At 38.0% G+C, this 15,694-nt stretch overlaps 1 protein-coding gene across 4 annotated transcripts in view; it reads left to right on the top strand.

Moving 5' to 3' along the window:
• LOC140497550 (contactin-4-like) overlaps window positions 1-15,694 on the top strand; it is a 588,779-nt gene that overhangs the window by 394,881 nt on the left and 178,204 nt on the right. The window lies entirely within an intron of this gene.

Below are 15,694 nucleotides of genomic sequence, written 5' to 3'. Positions count from 1 at the left end.
CCTAGGTGATACAGGATTGAAAGGAGTAAGCTTGAGGGGAAAGTATGTTGACTGAGCCTAGGAAGAATGCAAGAAATTAATTGGAAATGTCTAGGAAAATAGACTGGTGGGAAAACATATGGGAAAGCAACATATTTTATCATGAGTTCACAAGGTTACCATCTTGATCAAAGCAATGCTTTCTTCTTCTTCAGTCTTATTTGTTTCAAAGGTGCCAGTTTCTCCTTCAATCGATTTCTTTTTTCATTAGAAGCTATCTTTGATGTCTTATAATTGCTCTTATTTGGTAGGGATTTCATGCAGTATCGTGAATATTTCCAAACATAAATTGTCCAAATTTTGTGCTTCCCAAAGCAGAGCATGACAAATTCTTCTCATCCTGAAGAATTTTTATGTGCAGCTGCCCCTGTTCCAAACCAAATCATCAGCATTGATTCAGAGCTAATATCAATATCAAGTTTCAAACATGTGACCTTGCGTTTAGTCTGTCTTGGAAAACCCTGGACCAAGACGTGTTCCTGCACATTGAGAACAAAAACAAAGTCTTGCACCACATCAGTTCTTAAGAGGCAATAGGGTTTTACCGAATCCAGTCAATTGTCAAGGCCTGTAAATTTTAACTACTTAAATATTTTTAACATCTCTCTTGTTTTTTCCACTCCTAGTGAGGCTTTTCTAGGGCAGTCTCACATAACTCTTAGCCTAGATTCTTTTAATAGCCATTCTTGTCCCTTGTCTATCCCCTCTCTAACTCATTCTTTGTGTTTCTGAATAATCTTCCTACTGGAATATTATTGCATCCTTTCTGAATTAAAAAAAGTATTCAGTGGATCCTTATTGGCTCTGAACAAGATGTAATCTCTTTATCCTGGCTTTTAAAGTCCTCCATCATCTGGTTTTAACATACATTCCAAACCGTATATTTTGACTCTACATTATTATTTTTCTACACTTCTCTCAGCTGTGCCTAGGCATTTGTGATTTCTAGACAAAAGTTTGTCAAAGAGTCCCATAGAATCTCAAGGTTAAACAAGACTGCAGAGATCATCTAATAAAATCTGTAGTTGAACAGAAATAGGTTCCACAACTCTCACGACTATTGGTCATCCAACTTCTGTTTGAAGAAGTCCAGCAAAGAAGAAGTTACCACTTCTGAAGATAGACCTACACACTTTGGGACTCCTCTGATTTTCAGGAAATGTTTCCTTAAACATATTTGAAATCTGCATCCTATAGTTTTTTCCCATTTTCCTTAGTTCTACTCAGGGGACAAAAGAAGTCATTTAATCACTCTTAAATGTGACTAATCTTTAAATACTTGAGGAGACCTGTTATCTCTCTCCATACCTCCCCACCTCCCCCCTACACACATACACATTAGTCTTTTTCAGTCTAAATGCCCTTATTTCCTTCAACTAGTCTTGATACAGCTTATTTTGATTTTATCGCTTCATTTTGGCTATGCTTTTCTCGATCTGTTCCAGAAACTCAAACATTGTTTTACGCTGCCCTAGGGACCATCACTACTTTTCTTCTGGACAATGAGATCTTTAACTTTTAAAATAGATTGTTATTGACATTTTCTTTTTTGTATTACATAGATTTTCCTCTTTATCTCTTTTCTTTGCCCTCTCCAAGAAAGTCATTCATTGCAGTAAAGAATTGTTAAGAGAGAACACACTTTGAAAAACAACTGACAATATGTCCAATGGTAGACAATGTGACTTCCCACCTTGGGGAAGCAAGAGGTGATCTTTCCTCCTATCTCTTCTTTGGAGTCAAGCTTATTCTTTATAATTTTGCAACATTCTGTTCTAATTGCTTGGTGGCTTTTGTCCTTTCCATGTGTATGTTGTAATCACTGTATGTAATATTTTCCAGCTCTGCTTACTTTGATTTTCATTAGTTTGTATAAATCCTTTCATGTCAGACAGTCAATAAGTACCTACTATGTGCCAGGTACTGTGCTAAACACTGGGGATACACAAAGAGGCAAAAGACAGTCCCTACCTTCAAGGAAATGACAACCTAAGAGAGGACACACCAAGCAAAGAAGTATGTAAAATAAGCTTTATATAGTATAAGTATGAAATAATGAAGAGAGGAAAGGCACTAGAATTGAGGGATTGATAAAGCCTTCTTGTAAAAGTTGAAAGATAATAGCTGAGAGTTGAAGGAACCCTGGGTAATTAGGAGGGATAACATGGTAGACATAGGGGACTGCCAAAGAAAATGCTTAGAGCTGAGAGATGGAGCATCTTGGTCGTGGCAGAGCAAGCAGGATAGTGTCACTTGATCAAAGAGGTGTGTGTGTGTGTGTGTGTGTGTGTGTGTGTGTGTGTGTGTGTGTGTGTGTGTGTGTGTGTTGGGGGGGACAGAGAGAGAGACAGAGGAGGGAAGGGGAAAGGATGAGAGGGGAGGTCCTTGAATGCCAAAAAGAGAATATTGTATTTGATCCTGGATGTGATTGGAGTTTGTTGAGTATAGGGGCAACAAAGTGACATAAATGCTTTGTTTTATTATGTTCATCATAGTACAGAAATATCCTATTACTCAAATAGGAGGAAAATACATATATTTATTTTTCACCTGGATCTGTGAATTACTTGTAGGAATTGCAACACTACTCATATGCATCATACACATTGCATGAATTTTAATTAATTGTTTTTCTATATATACATATATTATCAAATTGTTGTTGTGTCCATCCTTCATTGCGAAAGAAGACCATGCCATCAGAGAAATGATGACATGACTTGCATTTGACTTTGTTTTGAATGAGGGAGGGCTGTGCAGGTCACCAGCCTCACTTCTCCTCCAGAGCCATCTGAATCCAGTGACCTGATATTCCTCAGGATGACCCAGTATTCACTTAGAGTGAGGTAACATCTATTCATTGAATAGGCCTCTTTAAGAAGTAAGTAGTCAGGGCATGGCATCTTTAATGAGGCAAGAAAAAGAAAGACTGGCTGGCAGGGAAACAGCAACAGTTAACTATATTATCAAATAGCATTCATTAAATGTACCAAGAGACAGAATAGTAAAGTCAAGAGAGCTCTGGTCTCTGAGCCAGGAAGCCCTAGATTACAGCCTGCATCTGATGCTAGTTGTATGGCCGTTTGCAAGACATTGACCTGCTCCTTACCATAGGAAGCTCTTGAAATGGGGGTCCTTAATCTTATTTGTTCCTCCGACCTCTTTGGCAGTCTGGTAAAGCCTATAAAACCCTTCTCAATCTAAGCTTTGAGATGCATAAATTGCATAGAATGACAAAGCAAACCAATTATACTGCATACAAATGTGTATGGGTTCAAGGATCTTTTAAGAGCCCCTGCACTAAATTATAAATGGTAGAGTGGCAGAGGCTGACTTTCACTGTTCTAGAAAATGTCCACATCTAGAAGTTCCTTATTTCAGTAAAGTCACAGGTCCATTCCCTTTTCCTCTTTCTGGTCTTAGTCATTGTGCTAGACACTGAGGATATGAAGGCAAAAAAATGAAATAATCTTTAATTTCAGGAAGTTCTGTGTGCATATTTGTATGAATGTATGTATATAGATGTGTGTGTTATACACACCCAACGCATATTTTAAGGACCTTTGATTTAATCGAGTGCTTGAACTCCCACCACCAAAGCAAATTTGTACCCCATCTGTTGAATAATAGCCATTTTTTAACGTAAGAAATAAAATAAACATTTCTATAATATAATAGAATGGGGGGGGAATTTGATTGCACATAAAACTGCAAGTCTATTATGTACCACTTGCTATCCCTTGTAAATGTATATTAAAGTTATTGTGTAACTTTCTTTTTTCCCCCTTTTCTTTCTTCGCTTATCCCCTTCCCATCCTAGAGATGGCTACCATTAGACAGATGTGAGTGTATATATATATACATATATACGTAAAATCATTCACTCCATATTCCTATTTATCAGTTCTTTATCTGGATGCAGATAGTGTCTTCCTTCATATTTCCTTTGTAGTTAATTTGGGTATTTTATAATAGCCAAAATTATATCAGCTTATGGTTACTTGGGGCAGTGAGAAGTTGTCCATGGCCACATAGCACTAGCTCTGGATAGGTTAGGAATAGGATTTGGGAAGCCTTCCTGACTGCAAGGCCAGCTTTCTATCTATAACATAGATAAGAAATCAAGGAGAGGAGCAAAAAATAAAATCCTTGTTTATTGAAAGCCTAAAGAGATTACTTTACCTTTCCATGAACCAATGAGGTAGAACTCTTAAATTACTCTGTGCTTTTACTAATTTGAGGTTTTTTTTTAATAATATACCTTTCTTCAAGGATAGAAAATATCTGACACTATTCAAGAATAATTTCAGAAAAAGGTTTTCATGACAGACTTAATGTCTTATCTTTGTTACTTCTTGCACTTTGTGAAGCGATACTTCATTTGATTGATTGAAAAATAAAAGTTTTCCCAGCTGATTGATTGGAAAAGCACAAGCCTGAAGGTTATAAACTAACCCTCTGAGATGCCAGTAGCAAACTTATATCTATTTCAGATTGGTTTTCACAACCACAGTCAGTGGGGAGAATTCAGACTTGTATATATTGTTGTTTTAATTTCTTCCTGTTGAAGAAGGGGAAAATGATTTAGTAGATAGAAATGGAGTACTAGAGTTGGAACCAGGATAATCTGGATTCTAGCCGTGTGATTTCTAATTCTTGAACTATGTGACCAAAGGCAAATTACTTACCCCTTCTATCTCTGCTTTTTTTCATTTGTAAAATGAAAATAATACCTATAATACCTAATGCACAGATCTGAACTACAGAATGCCAGTCATTATAGTGTAAAACAATATAGAAGTGTCAGATGTTATTACTTTCAAATAGAAGTGCTTTAAGGATATCTAAGTAATTGGTCAAAATTTATTCCATTTGCTTCTATTTCTTTTTCAACAGATATAGCCTAGGGTATCAAATTTAAAGAATCTTTCTCTTCCAGGAAGCAGCTAAAATTGAATGAATATATTCTCCCTTTAGTGGCTTTGGAAATGAAATACACAACCAGAGTAAAATGGCATATGAAAAACTCTCAACATTAAGGTTGACCTGACTCTTTAAGTCATTTGGCTGGGTCAGAGGTTCCCAGCTTTAGGAAGAGATACTCCAGAGTATTTGATATAGAAAAATCAGCTTTGCCATCACCTCCCAGCCTTGCTCAGTGAAATATTCTATCATAAAACCTGCCCGAGAGATTAAAATCAAACTTAATAGTGTTATTCTTTGAAACTGAGTTATCTATATCTATGAATAGGTAAAAAGAAGGAAGGGAATCTGCCTGTTTTCCATAGATAACCCAGTTCTGCCTTTATTGTTACCTACTCTTACTAGTTATAATATTGTCACATTGATGATTCTTGTTGCTTTGAGATGCTTTGGGATATTTGGATTTCGTGGTTTGTTTTTTCTCAACTAGTATATCAGTGATGACACAGAAATTACTGAACTGTTATTTCTATAAAAGTACACATTCCTTATATCAGTACGACCCTGTCACCTTGGACGTAATCTAGTCTAACCCTCTCTTTTAAAAATGGGGGAAAGAAAGGACAGATTGCAGAAGCAACTTAGGTTCCCAGAATCAGTGATCCAGGAGTCAAACCCAGGTCACTTACCTCCAAATACAGCATTCTCCTTCCAGCACATTATGACTCTGGAACATGAAATAATTCCCACTGCGTTTTCCAAATGTTCTTGTCCTCATCACTTAGCTACCTACCTCTCTGGTTTAAACATAAGAGTTATTATAATTAAAGTTTCTGGCACAGGGAGAGGGGGAGTCACCTGAGTTGTTTATCCCAGCTGTAAACAGTCTGTCTTTGTTGACGAGAGATGCTCTTGCAACATCCAGGTATTTTGAGTTCAGGGATTATAGGCTGTAGCTAGAAGCCTAGAATTCTGCCTCTCTTTTGTTTTACCCTCACTGCAATCCCCTCCTCACCTTTCCACTTTAAAAACCACAGGTGTGCTAGGAGCTATTTCTGGCTTGATAAAATGGCAAGCTGTTCACTTCAGCACTGAAATGAATGAGGCTTCTGAATAGGCCAGTCAGGGCCTGCTTGCATTTTCCACCCCTCCTGACTTTAAGACGCTGAGAAAATTACCTTCATCGTCTAACTCCCAACCTCAGCTGGAAGGCCTTTGATGGCTGATCCATATTGCTGCCATATTAGCAAGTTGCCTTGTGCCTTTGAGGTCTGGGGGCTTTCACGAAACTGAACAAAATTATGAAGGAATATGTGCTATTGGACCCAATATTTTGTACGTTTTGCTTTTAGTCTGTGGTCCAGCTTTCATCAACTGGCTCAAAAACCTTCATCTGCTTGACCACCTTCTATTCCTGACATGTTAGCTGCCAACTTTCCATTACTGGGCAACTCCTACTGTCAGTCTTCTCTGTTCCTATAGCCCTGATCAGCCAAGTCCTGCTAGAAGAAATCACAAAACCATGCTGCCTGGGTCCAGTTCATATTTGGGTCATTTAACCTCAAGAGGGCCCTCATTGCTTTATAGAGTTTCTTCTATACCCATCTTTTTGGCTCTGTCACATTCCCCTCAGTGGCTATTCCCAACCTTCCCTTCTCTCCTTAAGATTTCCCTTTACACTTCTTGCCCTAATTCTCAACTATTACCTGATTTCTTTCATCCTGAGATGATTGAGACCATGTGATATGAGCTCCCTCAAACTTCCCCACCTCTGCTATTCTTTCTTCATTACCTTTGATCACAGATGATTACCACCTGGTCAAGACTAACTTCTACTTCCTTGAGCCTTGTTTTTCTTTTCTATCCCGAATAACTTAGAGTGGACACTTACCCACATCACCCCAAAGGTACTTTTATTTGTAACCTAACAATGAATTCTTCCTTGTTGATCTGAATAGGGTCCATATCTGGTGTATCATGTTCATTAAGAAGGATGTTGACAAGATGGAGAGCATCCAGAGAAGGACAACCAGGTCAGCGACATCAAGGCCATCCAAATAAGGATTAATTTTTTAAAATGGGGATGATTAATCTTGAGAAGAGAAGTCTTGGTGGGATAAAAGATGGCAGCTGTCTTCACAACTATTTATAAAGTGCCATATAGAAAGTAGATTATGCTCATTCTTCTTGGTCTTGTGTAGAAAAATGAGAGACAGAGAAGTCAGTATTGGCTTAATTTAAGCTGTCTCCCTGGTAGCTGAGATGCATCCAAAAGCAGAATGGGATATCTTGGGACATAGTCAGTTCCTCTTCACTAGAGTTCTTCAAGAAAATACTAGATGAACACTCACTTGTTGGGTTTAATGTAGAGTGAGCTCCCTGTTTGTATACAGGATAAGCTATATGCTCAGATCCCATGCCAACGCAAAGATTTGTGATTTTGTGAAGACTGGTAATGATCTATTTGTTACCAATCCCAATGCTCTTTTTCATTCCATCTCTAACTTTCCAGTTGCTCAGCATTAAACTCTCTCTCTCTCTCTCTCTCTCTCTCTCTCTCTCTCTCTCTCTCTCTCTCTACTTTCATCGTCCTCCTATGGTTCTGTCCTTGGCTCGCTTCTCTTAATCTTCCCTCTCTTTTGTTGATTCCATCCCCTCTTATAACTTCAATTATCTTCTGTATAGAGATACACACTTAATTTTCATCTCTGGCTCCAACATCTCCAGACACCTCCGACCCTATATTCATAGTTGTCTGAAAAATGTCTCGTAAGCATCTCAGCTGAGTTGCAAGTTCCTTGAGGGAAGAAACTATGTATTTTTTTCATCTTTGTATTCCTAGTGCTTCATTCAGTGCTTGAATACAATAAGCATTTAATAATTAATTTAATTAATTTGAAGATGGCAACCTACCCATCCCACCCTTCAATAAGTAAAATATTATTTAAAACTAGAATTCTGCTCTAGTAAAGACAAAAATTCATCAATTTGCTGAAATAGTACAACTGTGTTTTAGGAAGGATATTATTTTACTGTCATATATGCCACTATACTCAGGCAAAATATAGTAAGAAAGCTCAGATATCCAACTTCTAGGAAAAGAAGGGGACTGACTCTTGAATTATCCACCATAACTGTTCAAAATTGATTTACTTCACCAGATAATTGCTCATCTTTCCATTTCAGTTTGTCTGCATAAACGCAACTTTCTTACACAAATAATAGTAATAAGATTACTTGACATATGGAAGAATAACATTTGAATTAGAATGTATTAAATATATTTTGTGAAATGTCTTCTCACTAAAAAGTTTTGATTGGATAGAGCTTCCATTTGATCAGAGGGGGAAAAGGAATTGAATGTTCCCTCTGCTAATAGGTTGTATTTGCATGACATCAAAACAATGGGATGAAAGAAGGGAAACATATTCAATCATCTGAGAACATTTGTCTATATCGTATCCAACTCCAGAATATAATCAGGTAACTGATTAGATATCACTGTGTTCATCTATAAGGTTCCAAGAAACTTTTCAATCCATAATAACATTTATTTCCACATTTCTAGAGAAGCTACATGGTGAAGTGGTAGGAAGTGTTATATTTGGAGGCCTTGGGTTTGAGTCTCATCTCTGTTACTTATTTATCCATATCCATATGGCTGTTGATCTAGAACTGGCAGAGACCTCAGAAATCATCTAATCTAACCCCTCATTTTAATGGTAATGAAATGAAGGCCCACAAAATGTAAATTGACTTGTCCAAGGTCACACGAGTAGCACAAATCTGAGGTAGGATTTAAAACCAAGTCCTTAGACTCCAGAGCTATTTTTTCTACTGTATGTTTCTGGACAAGGAAGGAAGGAAAGAAGGAAAGGGGGAGAAGGTAGGAAGAAATGAATAAAAGTTGTAGGAAGGAAGGAAGGAAGGAAAGGAAAGGAGAAAAGGAGGGAGGGAAGAAAGAAAAAAGTAGAAAAGAAGAAAGAAGGAAAGAAAGAAAAAAGATGGAAACAAGCACTTATTAAGCATCTGCTATAAGACAGATACCCTGATAAATACAAATACTCTCTCATTTGATACTTATAATAAACCTGGGAGGTAGGTGCTATTATTATCCACATTATACAGTTGTGAAAACAGAGGCAAAAAGAGGTTAAGTGACTTGCCCAGAGTCACACAGTGTCTGAAGCTGTATTTGAATGCAGATTTTCCTCATTCCAGGGCTATAGCTATTGCTCCACCTAGCAAGCTGTTTCTACTCACAACCTCTCTGACTATCAATTTCCTCATATTTAAAATGAGGGGGTTGGTTTAGATGACCTCCACAATCTCTTTGAGTAATCACTATCCTCTTATAATATGTAAATCACTGAAACCTTTCCCCAGACTTCTTCTGTTAAGTTGAAAGTTGTTAGGAAGAAGGTGTACAGATGTTATCCAATGTGGTCCATGTTTTGGTTCCAAAGGCAAAAGTTGGAAGCAGACAGTATTGCAGATTCTCTAGGTTCATCAGTAAGAGAATGACAGAAGACAATCCCAATAGCTAATTCCCTCTGGGCTATGATACAGATTTGTGATGATTGGCCAATACCTTGGGGAAACAGAATGGCCAGGAAGGAACAATGCCAATGGTCCTTTAAAGTAGAGTAACAGTCTGTCCAATTGTTCCACACTAAATGGATATATAGACTGCATGACTTTCCCTTGTGTATATCACTTAAGGCAAGTTCAGAAGACATTTCTTTGTTTCTCTTTTCTGTTCAATTTGACCTGGAAAGCTATAGCAGTATGGCAGAGGGCCAACGGAAAGTATCAAAGGAGGACGAAGACATAATGGAGCTTCTCATCCTCTTGGGGTGAAGGAAGATACATTTCAATATGTCATGGATATATAACCTAATGGGTATGGGTAGTTCCTCTATGGATGCAGAATTGTAGACCTTCTGTGACTTAGAAGATCAATCAATCAATCAGTCCCTCAGCAAACATTTGTTAAACTCCTATTAAGTACCAGTTCAAAGGCTGCTGTAACCCCAAAAATGCAGCACCTTGTGGCCAACATAGTGATGAGCTTTTTCAAACTTGGCTAAGCTGGTCCTCAGAAAACAGACAGTTACAGTACCAAGTCTGCACTCGATACCTGTGCTCCTGGGGTCACCAATACACCACAAAGAGGTTTCAGAGGAGGATTTTAGTAGAAATATCCTGAAGAATGTAGGAGATATATAAATGGAAATTGATCCACACACACATGCTGGTATCCATCATTATGCTGTGACCCCAAATGCAGAATTTTACTGTGACTGAATTTATATATCAGGAAACAAATTTGTTATATACTGTCTTAAATTCACATTTACAGGGCTTTGCCTAGATCTGAGTGCCTTGATCTACATGTTTAGAAGCCTTCTTGGACTCCCTATGGTGCTCCATAGTGTCTGATGATGTTTTGTAGATTGCTTTTTAGGGTTTGTTTGTTTTTAAATAAAAATACAAAGTTAAACCCAGCAGGAGAAAAATCTTAGGGTTTTGTTTTGTTTTACGACAAAATAAAGGGCTCTAGCCTTGAGGAACAGGAAGGGAAAGATGGAAATTGGGATTTAAGCTCTAGGTAGTAGCTGAGTTGATGGGTGAAAAGAGAGTCTCAGGGAATCTTCTACCCAAGAGAGGCAGGAGCACCATCTCTGTTGATCTAGGAAGGTCTGTACACTAACCAACTCTCTAACGAAAGAAACCAAATGAAAAAGCTACATGAAATCATCCAAAAATAGGAGTTGTAGGAGTAGCAATCATAATAGGAGTAATAGTAGTAGTAGCAGTAGTAGCAGTAGTAGCAGCAGTAGCAGCAGTAGCAGCAGTAGCAGCAGTAGCAGCAGTAGCAGCAGTAGCAGCAGCAGTAGTAGTAGTAGTAGTAGTAGTAGTAGTAGTAGTAGTAGTAGTAGTAGTAGTAGTAGTAGTAGAAGCAGTAGTAGTAGCAGCAGCAGCAGCTCATATGTGAATCTGTTGTTGTTGTTCAGTATTTCAATTATGTCCAATTCTTTATGACCGCACTTCAGGTTTTCCTGGCAAAAATACTGGGGTGGTTCACCATTTCTTTCTCTAGGTCATTTTACAGATGAGGAAACTGAGGCAAGCAGAGTTAAGTGACTTATCAAGGGTCACTCAGATAGTAAGTGTCTGAGGCTAGATTTGAACTCAGGAAGATGTTTCTGACTCCAGGTTTGGCTCTATCTACTGTGCCACTTAGCATGTGTGTGTGTGTTTGAACTCAGATGTTCTGGACTCCAAACTTGGCACTCTAACCACTGTACCACCTATCTGATATGTCTGTCCATGTATGTATGCAGCTATATGTATAGGCATGTATAGATATGTGTGTAGATATACAGTGTGTATGTGTGTATGCATGTATGTGTACACATATGCACACATATATCCCTTCTAAGTGAAGGACTTTCCTTGCTACTTTGTTAGGTTAATGGTATAAGTACTATTTTACAATTTTACAGATCAAAAAGTTAGTTTAGAGGGCAAATCACGTCTCATTGATTTACTTGTTTCTCATAACAACCCCAAAAGGTAGTTATTATAGATACATTTTACAGATCAGGAAACTGAGGCTGGGAGAAATTAAGCAATTTGTCCAATACCACAGAACTATTGTGTGAGGCAAAATTTGAACTGAGATTTCCTGAGTTCCCTGGGTGACTATAAGGCTAGCACTTTATCCACTTGGCCATCTGGGCATCCCTGTAGTTCTTACATCATAGAGCTGCTATAACACCCAAATGATATAATGTATAAAAGGTGTTTGAAGTGGGATATAGATATCTTTATATATACATGCATGAATGTGTATATATACACATATGTCTATATACATATATAATGTATATACACACATGTATATATGTGCGTGTATGTAAAATGATAGTGGTTGTGGCATTAATATTATGATGGTAGCAGCACGTTTAAGGACAGGGATTAGTCAAACATAAGGTCAGGAGGGTACATTGGGACAAGATAATTGACTTCCTGGTTGAAGACAGAGAATTAGGCAGGTATGTATTTGTCTTAATTATTGATATACTTAGAACAGAAAAACAAAGATGTATACATAGTCATTTAGAACAATGATCATACTTAAATATTGCAAGTGGCAGCAGCGGCAGCAGTAGTGGTAGTAGCAGTATTAGTGTAACCTGACCAGGGCTGTGGCTATGGACCAGTGCAGCAAGTTTCTCTTGAGTAGTGCTTGAGATGGGTTAGGTGGATAGGGACACTGGCAGCTCAGTGGTGGGAGGAGGTTAGCTAATGAAACTGCCATGTTCAATACCTGCATGTGAGGATGAAGTAGGATGTAGCAGAAAAGAAAAGCATTTAAGTAAAAGGGGGAAACTGGTAGCAGAAGGACAAACCCACAATTTAGTGATTGAGGAGACATTTGGAAGGTGCTGAGGAAAGAAAGTGACATGATGCCTAAGAACAATTCTTGCTGTTGCGTGTGGAGTAATTGAGAGCAAGGGATTTAGCTGTTCAGAATGATGGCTCTGGGGATAGAAAGGAAGGGCTTCATCATAAAATGTTTCATAAGAAGAAGGAGTCTGACTTGGGTGTTGGTTTGAAGGAAAGACAAGAATAGGTGATGACTTAATATTTTAAGTTTAGAGAGCTGGGAATTTAGGGGTGCAAATAGCTAGAATAAGAGGGTCAGATTGAAGATGAACACAAAAACTGCGACAATGGCTCTGATTATAATCCCATTGAAAAGCGGAAGTGTGAGGAGCAGCTAGGTGGTGCAGTGGACTCCAGCCCTAGAGTCAGGAGGACCTGGTTCAAATCCAACCTCACATCCTTAGTGGCAATGTGACCCTGGGCAAGCCACTTAATCCCAATTGCCTCAAAAAAAACCCAGAGATGTGGATCCCTAAATTTCTTTTCAACCTTATAATTGTATGTGGAGATAGCATGGGGTGCTAGAAAGATGGATAAGTTGGAGTCACAGGACCTGAAGGCTTCAGTTTAAATCTCAGCTCTGCTATTGATTACAATAACACAGGGCAAGTCATTGAACCTTTCTGGGCATCAGTCTCCTTATCTGTAAAATGAAGGTGTTGCTAAATGATATCTGAGGTCTCTTCTAGCTCCAAATTTATGATCCTGTATATGAGAAGCAGTATGGTGTCATACGTAAAGGGACTGGCCTTGGAATTCAAAAGTTGGGCTTCTAACACATGCTAGCTGTGTGACCACCAGCCAGTCACTTACTCCCTCAGTGCCTCAGGCAGCTCCCTAAAATATAAATGGTTCACGAGTTGCTGATCTGCATTAAGAAAAGGAGTTTACAAATTGATCTAAATTGACAATTATCTACTTTGCTGAAATCATAAATCCAGAGCGAAAATGCAACCAAGCAGCAAAGAAAAGCCTAGAACAATTCTTCATGGAATAAAAAAGGTCACATATATAGTGAAGCCCACCTTTCAGTAAGAGTAAGTGCTTCCTATCCCATGTCTTACAGGTCCAGGGCCTATAAATGAATCAGGGCTAATTTGTACATGAAGTTACTTGATGCTAGGAATTTGTCCTTTAGAAAACCAGGCCACTTTGAAACATTGGTTTCCGTTTGACCCACTAAGCTTACACTCTGTCTAAAGCATAAATTGTTAGAGGATAAAAAGCTTAGCCAGTTCAAGTGAGCAGAATGGACGAACTTGGATGTTGTGTGGCAGACCTGTATTTTGTAGTGATCAAACAAAAGATGAAAATGAATGGCCAATGCATCTATCTAGGGCCCTGCCATGTCACAAGTTCACAGGATAGCACAATTACTTAAGCTACAATTTGAAATGTATAACTTAAGAAAAATCAATGAAAAGACCCATGTAACCTGCCTCTGAAATAATAGTAAAGGAATGACATGGCTATGTTATCCATGCTTCTTTTCATAATTCAAGTCAATAGCTTTACTCCTTGCAAAAGCTAACTCCTCTACGTTCATCTTTCATCCTATCCCCTTCCATGTCCTGGAAGACCTTGCCCAGCAGATTTTCCCTTTGTCACACACCTTCATTCTTACCCTTTTCTTTCAGCCAGCCTCTCTGACTCCTTTCAATCTGTTCATCCCTTCTACCAGAGCAGACTACAATATTTGTATACCTTTGTAAATGGGCTTTGTGGGTTGTCATGTTTATGATCAACATGATAGTGGTCCTCTAAAAACTTTACTCAACTGGTTTGCAAATGACATAATGATCTAACACTCAAAAGGTTTTCTAGTTTGGTGGGATATACCAGAATGTGCTCCAGTGCCATAGCCTTCAGTAGAACAGTCATCTCCATGACATGGTAATGCTTCAGAGAAGGACTTTGATGATTTCATTGTTAAGGTTCTTGAAAGCTTGTCTATACCTGATGCCTCTACATATTCTACTTAGCCCCATGGAATTGGACTCCTGTTCCCAGCATGATATTCAAACCATTCTCTCTGAGGTCAAAGCATATCCTTATAACCAAGCTCAATGACATAGAGAGGGAACATCACATACTGCGTGGGACACTAAACACAAGACCCATATTCAAGTCCTGGCTCCAACACTTACTGTGTGACCATGGGCAAGCAGTAGCCTCTCTGATATCAATATTGAAGTGAGGAAAGTGTTAAATAAATTTTGAGGTATTATATACATATGAATGAATAATAATAACATATTGTGTTAAGACAATATATGTCAGTTAGAATACTTGAACTCAGGTCTTCTTGTCTCCAAGGCTAGCTTTCTATCCATTTCACCACGTTGTCTTTTTGTTCTATAATAATATTATTATAAACCTTAACGCACTATCCATCTGTCCATCTATCATCTATCTATACCTAAATCCATATGTAAATTAATCATTATTGTTAGAAAAATGTTATAACTATTATAATTAAACCATTTTATTGCCATTAATTACAAAATAATTATAAATAATCATTCTTAATTAATAATTAACTCCTGTAATATGATAATATAGAGAACTTTAAGGTTTACAATATTATAATTTATAATATAAAGAAGCAATGCAGTAAAACTGATGGATAATTGGCCTTGATGTCAAGAATACTGAAGTTTAAGTAACCTTCTTACACATACTGGCCCTGTGACTAGGCTACTCATTTAACTACCCTGTATTCTCTGGCAATTCTCTAGTAATATATTATTGAGAAATTGCCAGTTGCTGAAGTAAATTCCTCACCAGTAGCTCTGTGCACTGATAAACTCGCACCTCTGATTTTGTAAATATGTATATACACATATGTACATATACACATGTGTTTGTGGATTATAGGACATCTCTACTTATGTGTCTACCAAGTACTTCAGTCTTGGTCCGAAACACAACTTGTCGTTCCCTCTACACCTTTTTCTATCACTTGATCATGTGTACAGCACCCACCGCACAAACAATTTTCCATTTTTGAAATCATAGGGTTATTCCCAGTTGTCCTGTATTCTATTGGTGTAAAGAAACAGACAGACAGGCTATTGGATGTCGGTGCAAAGGTAGATGGATGGAAGCTAGCTAGAACATTTATTCTGTTGAGGTTTTTTAATGTGCTAGACATTGTGCTAAGCCTTTGAGAATCCAGGATCACCTCCATGCCATTATGAGGGAATGGAGGAAAATAATTATCTCACTGGATTACAGTCTTATAGCTGGAGGAGAGCTCAGAGGTCAAAGTCGAACC

Source organism: Notamacropus eugenii, chromosome 3 (genome assembly GCF_028372415.1).
Source record: "Notamacropus eugenii isolate mMacEug1 chromosome 3, mMacEug1.pri_v2, whole genome shotgun sequence".
In the NCBI taxonomy this organism is placed as follows: domain Eukaryota; kingdom Metazoa; phylum Chordata; class Mammalia; order Diprotodontia; family Macropodidae; genus Notamacropus; species Notamacropus eugenii.
The sequence above is the reverse complement of the archived record's forward strand: the minus strand, read 5'-3'. Positions and strand labels throughout refer to the sequence as shown.